The following is a 7,555-nucleotide window of genomic DNA, read 5'->3' as shown; positions in this document are numbered from 1 at the left end:
GCAGTATTGCTGGCACCTAGAACAGTACCCTGTGCATAATAGGAACTCTATACAAATGTATTAGAGGAATTAAATGAGTGAATGTTCTCTCTAATCTCTACTTCTTTTTGAGTCTGCACCATTTTTTTTTCCTTCTGCTAAGCTGCTTTCTCTGCATCAGCTAGCATACAGCTCATAATTGCTACATGGCCTTTCAGCTGCAGGATTCTCCACCAACTGGCAACTTCTGTCTTTTACTTTAGTTCAAATTCCTGAACATTTAATTGAAAGGCTTATTTTTTTTTCCAGTAAGGCCACATAGACCATAAGTTTCTGGTCAGTCTCTGAATGTATTCTTTTTGCTCAGATGTATTCCTGGTCCAGTAAGGCTGAGCCAGTTCAGAGCATGGATGATTCAGTGTGAGGGTCTGTGGACAGGCTTCCAGGTGACACAAACATGTCTAGTCCACAAAGCCATTGCAGCCATGCTGGCATCTATGCTCTTCATTGTCCCAATTCCTGCCTGACCAAGAGCCTGACATCACTCTTTAATTCATTGCACCAACCTTCTGCTTCCGTGTCCTTCCTGATGAAATGACTTGTCTACATTTTCCTCATTATATTTCTTTGTTAGATATAACTATGCAGCTGTAAAACTCCTATAATAAATATGTCCATGTCTCTGCCTTGATCCCAAAGGGGACAAAATGTCCTTGCACTTCCATTCTCCCCAAGCTGTTCCACTTAAGCTTTTGCATGGTAAGCAAAAAATCTCTTGTGTCTTTATAGAGATCCCATTGTGGACACAACCTAAAGTGATCCCCAATGTGTCACATCCTTGCATAATCTCATCTTCATAGTTTAGTGTGGGTGGAGCCTGTAACTTTTTTTACCCAATAGGAAATGGCAAAGGTTAAGGGATTTTGCAGATGTAGAATCCCAAATCGGTGATTTTGAGTTAGCTGGAAGGGAGATTGTTCTGGGTCAGCCTGACTTAATTAGGTGCATGTCCTTAAAAGACAGACTAGTGTCCTCCCTAAAATGAAGACACTTTCTCCTGGTGAACTTGAAGAATCCAAGGCAATGAATTCTTCCAACAGCCTAGTTGAATTTAGAAACACATTCTTCCCCAACCAAGTCTCCAGATAAGAATACAGCCCAGTGTGTCTGGGATGGGCACGCTGCTGGTTGGGCTGAACCTTCTTGGTAGCTGAGCAGGCTTTGTTCTTGTCTGGGCAGCTGCCATTATCTGCAGCATGGGTGGGAGTGGGAGCAGGAGGGGGCCAGCAATGAGTCAGGGAGTAGATGCTTGGCAGGGCCTATGGTTTCAGCAGCACCAATTCAGCCATGGCCCCAGTCGAGGTGGGAGATTGCATCCCTTCAGTGGTGGTTTTAGGAGGGGAGGCTAGGAACAAACTGAACCTGGCAGAGCTGTTCAGGGGCATGAATGGGGTGCTGTTTGGAATCCCTGAGGCCTTTACCCTCAAATGTTCCAAGACCCACCTGCTAGGGTTTGTGGAGCCGGCTGAGGCTTTGAAGGCCAAGGGGTCCAGGTAGTAGCATGAGAAGTTTTAATGATGTCTTTGTGACTGAAAAGTGGGGATGAGCTCACAACTTTGGAGACAAAGTTAGGCTCTTGTCTGACCCCACAGGGGCCTTTGGAAAGGAGATGGATTTGCTACTAGATAATTCATTGGTGTCTGTCTTTGGAAAACACCAGCTTAAGAGGTTTTCCATGGTAGAAGAGGATGACATAGTGAAGTCCCTGCATGTGGAGCCAGATGGTATAGGCTGCACTTGCAGCCTGGCCTCTAACATCATCTTGCAGCTCTGAAGCCCTGGCCTCAGTCATGCTCCTTGTAACCTTTTCTATTTTACCTACCCAGGCCTGGATGGAGGGCCCCAGTCCAACTGAAACAGGGGCCACCCAGTAGGAATCTTGGCCAAATTTCTGCAATAAACATTTCTGGTTCACATTAAAACAAACAAACAGCCCAATTGATACCAAGATTGTCACTTTGTGAGACTGAGCAGAGGACTCATCTAAGTCATGCCTGGATTACTGACCTATAGGAATTGTGAGACAATAAGTGTGCTTTGTTTTAAGCTACAAAGATTGTGGTAATTTGCTATATAGCAATAGAACACATACATAGATTCTTCATCCTAGTTCACAGTAAAAGACAAATATTTAGAGTCCCCATGTTATTTTAGTTCTTTAGTCCTATGTGGGTCTTTGACTTGGACTATTTTTGCTTTCTTTGAGTTTTACATGCTAAATTGTGAAAATAGAAATAATTTGCTTCTTTGTTATACTCTTATTTGGGGATTTATACTTTTTTTTTTTAATTTTTTTCATGTTTTATTTATTTTTGAGACAGAGAGAGACAGAGCATGAGCAGGGGAGGGGCAGAGAGAGAGAGGGAGACACAGAATCCAAAGCAGGCTCCAGGCTCTGAGCTGTTAGCACAGAGCCCGACGCGGGGCTCGAACTTACAAACCACGAGATCATGACCTGAGCCGAAGTCGGACGCTTAACCAACTGAGCCACCCAGGCGCCCCAGATTTACACTTTTAAAAAATATTTTTTCTTGTTTCAATGTCTTAAGGCTAATTTTAGACCCTCTTTCATGGGACAACACATGGCCATGATGCTTCTTCTCCTTGCCCTAGCCACCTAATCATCTCTTTTGCATGTAGCATCAACTCCTATGATTTTCAGCCTTTGATTCTGATCAGCATAGAAACAGTATCTTTGGCTATAAAGTTTACATGTCTACCCTTCTCATTAATGTCTCACTTTTTTTTCATGTTTATACATGTGAATATTTTTCATTCAAATCATTCTATAAATTCTGGTGAGTTTTTATGTAAAGAATGATTTTGTAAGGTCAAAACATTTGTGGTGGGGAGCTTTATCCCCTAATTTATCTGTTTGTTACATCTAAATGTTCACGTATCACATTTTACTTTGTAAAAGTTAGACATATCTGTGTTTGGTCAGTGTTTAATTTGTTATTATATGTAAGTTTCCAAATGTTATTTATTCTGCTTGTAATCTTAAACTGTGTATTTGAGCATGTTGCCTTTCTAAGAAGTTCAATATAACCCTAACCATAGTGCAACATATAAGTCATATAATTTAGGAATCAGTTAGTTGACACTTATGTTTTCATATTCCATAGTGCTAGGAGTTGAGGGTATAGAGACATAAAGAGTTACCATTCTTTTTAATCCTTTCAGCACATTTTCACACATTTTACAAACTCACAAAAAATATAGTTTGAGTATTTGATACATACTGTCTCTATTTAAAAAAAATCTTACTTTTCTTTAGAATATAATGGTATAGAATATAATGGTATATGTTGAAAAGCTGGTATATTTGTGTATCAAACACATAGAAATAAACATTTGAGATGAAATATTGATGAAATAATTTTTCTATGTTTATCCTGTCAGAATTTCCCAAACACTGATTTGAAATTGAAGTGATTAAGAATTTTTGTTTCCCAAAAGGGCCCCACATAATATCATCAAGCTCTGGTCCATATTTGTCTGGAAAAATGTACGATCGCAATAAATGGATCCCTTATTAAATAGTTTCAAAGTCAAATTTTAATTTTAAAGACAAGATGACATCCCAAATCTTGATGCATGATATGGACATAGGAGTGAGGTAGAGTGGGGGATGGGAATAGCTAATCATGTTCATTTTGATCTGTCGGGAATAACGAAACACTCAATAATCACATTTCTAAATGCATATCACAATAGATAAGCCTTTAAGTGCTCTAGCCAACTAATTAATTAAGCTTATATCTCATTCAGGTATACAAATTATCCTCTTTAAGGGAAAGAAGCTTAGGGAGGTATTTAGTGGGAAATTAATTTGAGGAGCTTTTGTTGAAATGTTTAAGTCCTATGAACACTGTATCAAATGAACTATAATCGAAACTGTTTTTTCTTGTTATCATACTCAAGTCAGTGTAATGCACTGATAAGGAACACACTAAACATTTCCAGAGGTAATGTGTGTAATTTTTAAAAAAGCAGAGCATGTTTAACACCCTGGCATTGTATTAGTTCAAAGGCATAGATTTCTCTTTTGGAGAAATATTTTTGTTAAATATTGAAATCATAGAAACTTCTGATAGTAGCCAGTGTTAATTATTTTAATTTGAGTTGAGTCAAAAAGAAATAAGATTAATTTGTCAACTCGTTATTTGTACATAAATGAGATCACAGTTTTTACCGTATTGTGAAGAATGAAAGAAATAGAACATTTATGAGGATTTCTTGCATTTTTGTCTTATATATGTGTGTATATATATATGAAATATATATGTATGTATGTATATATATATATATATATATATATGAAAGTGTAAATAAACAGTATGCTTATTTTAACAAAGAATTTGCTGACATTCTTGTTCCACCCAGTTGTTCTAAGTTTGCTGCGGCTGCCTCCAGGCGCCTCCAGATGGCGCCCTGGTGCCCGTTCTCTCCGCCCAGCGGCCGACCAGTTGCCTGCTGGTGGGGAGAAAGAGCTTGGAGCGGCGGGGCTTAACCCAGCGCGGCTCAGAGGTGGGTTGCTGAAGGACTCGGGAAACAGCTGCAACAGGGCATCACTCACTGTCCAAGTATTTCCATTTCTGAGCGCAAAAGGAAGAACTTAAGCAGGCGGCAGTTGGAGTGTAAATTGCTTTGTAGTATTTAAAAGCAGCAAGGATCGTGGGCAGCTGAGCTGGTATGTGCAAGAGAAACTACTGAATTTGAATTGTGCTGGGTAGGAACCCGTCTGATCATTCTTTGTGTACCAAACGTTCTGTGTCCTGAATTGTGCCTATGTGTATACACTCATTTCATTTTTGCCTGGATCATGGGGATTTGAGGTCACAATCTTTCATTTTTCAACATGATATAATAAAACCGTTGCAGAACATTGTCTATTGATAGAAATATGATCTGACTAATGGTCTAAAGAAACACATGATAACGGCACCAAAATACTTTTGTTTCTTTGTTAGAGAAAAAAAAAAAGAAGAAAGTAAACCTAAACCATATTAGCATGTGATTTTACCAGATACGACTTTCAAGAGGCAATAGAAAAAAATATATATTTAACTGTTTAACTACTGTGGATTAGATATTAAGTTACTTTTACTGTAGGTGTAGACATAAACAGACCTATAAAATATGAATGATTTTTATATCTGTGGGCCAGAAAAAAATATTGTGCAGTTAAGAAAACACTAGTGATGAAAAACACATATCTTGTGTATGTACGTTTTGTATGGCCTCATATGCCATGTGAATGGGTGTTGTGTATGTGTAAACAATAACATATATGTGTCACCTACATGCAGAATTGTTTATGTTATAAAAATGCATGTGTTGGATGTGGATAGATTTTCACACCTTCACACAATATTTCTATCTAGATAACTTAGTATGACGATCATCTCTTGCCAAAAATAAATCTGAATTTAAAGAATGTTTAAGTCTTTGAATAGTTTCAGTGTTAAACGTGTTAAATTTCCCAAGTTTCATTCAGTTGTGCACTTAGTTGTACTTTTAAATCCTGAGGAATAGTTTGGTTCTTATATTTTGAACATAAAATATTGGCTGAAGTGATTATATGGAAATAGAATGCATAGGTATATAAATATAGATTCCCCAGACTTGAGGTTACTATAGCTGGAATGCACAAAAGTCTGAAAACTTGAGAGTTCTGACTGGGAGTTTATATTTGAAACTACTCAGCAAACTGAAAGATCCAAAAGTTCAGAACTACATTGGAAATAACGCAGGCCACGGCTTTACTCTTTGTATTATTGTTCTAAAATTAATGTTAGGCTACTTATAAACTTGTATGTGTTCCCTTGTAACAGATTTGTACATGAATCAGGTACTGAATGTTATGTCCTGCCATTGAACACAGCAAATACAACACAATTCAACGTAAGAAGTGAATTGAGACCTGATGGTTTAAGACAGTGTACCAAATAGCCTGAGACATCAAGACAAGTTAGAAATAGTCCCTGCCCTCAAAAAGTTGCCAGTCAAATAAATGACTAGGATGGGCATTTTTATGAACATGAGTATATAGTAAAATATAAATCAAAATAAATGCTATTAGAGAGGGGCATGCCCAAGATGTATAGCATTTAAGTGGAGGGAGAAATCTGACTTGGGGACTTGACATTATAAGGCAGTCTTCTCAAGGGATGGATGGAAAGATTGATTTTGGTGAGTAAAGATAATGTGCAGTCAAGCATTTAGTTTGTATTGGCTACTGCTTTCTTCATTGATCTCAGGAGTGAGCAGTAAGAGATAATATTATACAGGGGGAGGCAGGGGCAGTATTAGAGATGGCCTTGAACATCAGACTGAACATTTTGGATTTTCATCATTAGTTCACTCCCACTGCCATTAAAAATATCGGTATTAAGTACTCTTTTAGAAATATTGAGTGTTGTGTATAATAGCAAGAGCCAGTGTGAGGCTTCACAATAACTTTATGATTTACTTACTGTATATTTTCCATATTAAAATATAAGTTCCAAGACAGGGAGGTCTTTCTCAATAGTATATCCACAGAACCTAGACATTTCTTGAAAAAAGTATCTACTATATAAATGAATGAATGAATGAATGAATGGGGATACGGCTAGGATTCTATATTATTTACATTTAGTTTTCCTACTACTCATCAATGATTAACATCCTCAAAATTTACCAAGTCTTTGGAACTCTTGTTCCAGCGGATCCCCCCTATGGCTCAGGTAATGAAAAGCAAGTTCCCTGAATAGCCACTATTGATGTTTCATCTTCCTCTATTTTTAATCTTTTACATGAACAGTCTTCCCTTCGCATTTTTAAAGGAGTTACTAGGATAATTACAAATAGGCAGAATTCACCAGCTCATTTTCATATCTCTATGGTAGACATATAAGAGGATATTAACACGTTAAACAATTCAGGAAAACGGTTGTAGAGTTTGAGGGATGTCTTTGCACACTGAAATATATATTTACCTCCTTACATGAATGCTTCTAATATCTGGTCATCTGCAACTTAGTACAGGAAAACTCTCTAGAGCCTCTTTCTATTTCTGGGAGTGCCCAGTTATCACTTCAGAGGTCATTAACTCTTTGTTTCCATGGTTTTAGGGGGTACTGAGGTAGCATGCTTGGGGTCCCAGCCCCCATACACGGAGGTAGTCCTTTTCTCTGTCCCTGTGTAATGACATTGATAGCTTTTATGGGCAATGACAGATACATGTAAATAAATTAGTGAAGAATTGTGTTGTTATTGTTGTTTGAAAGGATGATACTAAATGAAAATAAATAGACATTTTACAGGAAATTATAAATGTAGTTCACTTGATTAAATTATAAATAAATGTATATAGTGTCTTACAAATAAAAAAGCCAAATAAACAGGGTCATTGAACCAACAACATTAAAAGATAAAACAAACACCTGGAGTTTCCCCTTTTGCCCCAGAGAGACCTTTCTTCTGTGATAATAATTTATACATCTTAATTTACTTTCATAGAATTCATTTA

General features: G+C 37.4%; 1 pseudogene; it reads left to right on the top strand.

The window, feature by feature from the left end:
- Nucleotides 1-1,310: 1,310 nt before the first annotated feature.
- On the top strand, nucleotides 1,311-2,294 carry LOC106987450 (peroxiredoxin-5, mitochondrial-like; annotated as a pseudogene).
- The last annotated feature ends 5,261 nt before the right edge of the window (nucleotides 2,295-7,555 follow it).

This window comes from Acinonyx jubatus, chromosome C2 (assembly GCF_027475565.1).
Source record: "Acinonyx jubatus isolate Ajub_Pintada_27869175 chromosome C2, VMU_Ajub_asm_v1.0, whole genome shotgun sequence".
NCBI lineage: Eukaryota > Metazoa > Chordata > Mammalia > Carnivora > Felidae > Acinonyx > Acinonyx jubatus.
Note: the sequence above shows the minus strand (reverse complement) of the source record. Positions and strands in the feature narration are given on the sequence as shown.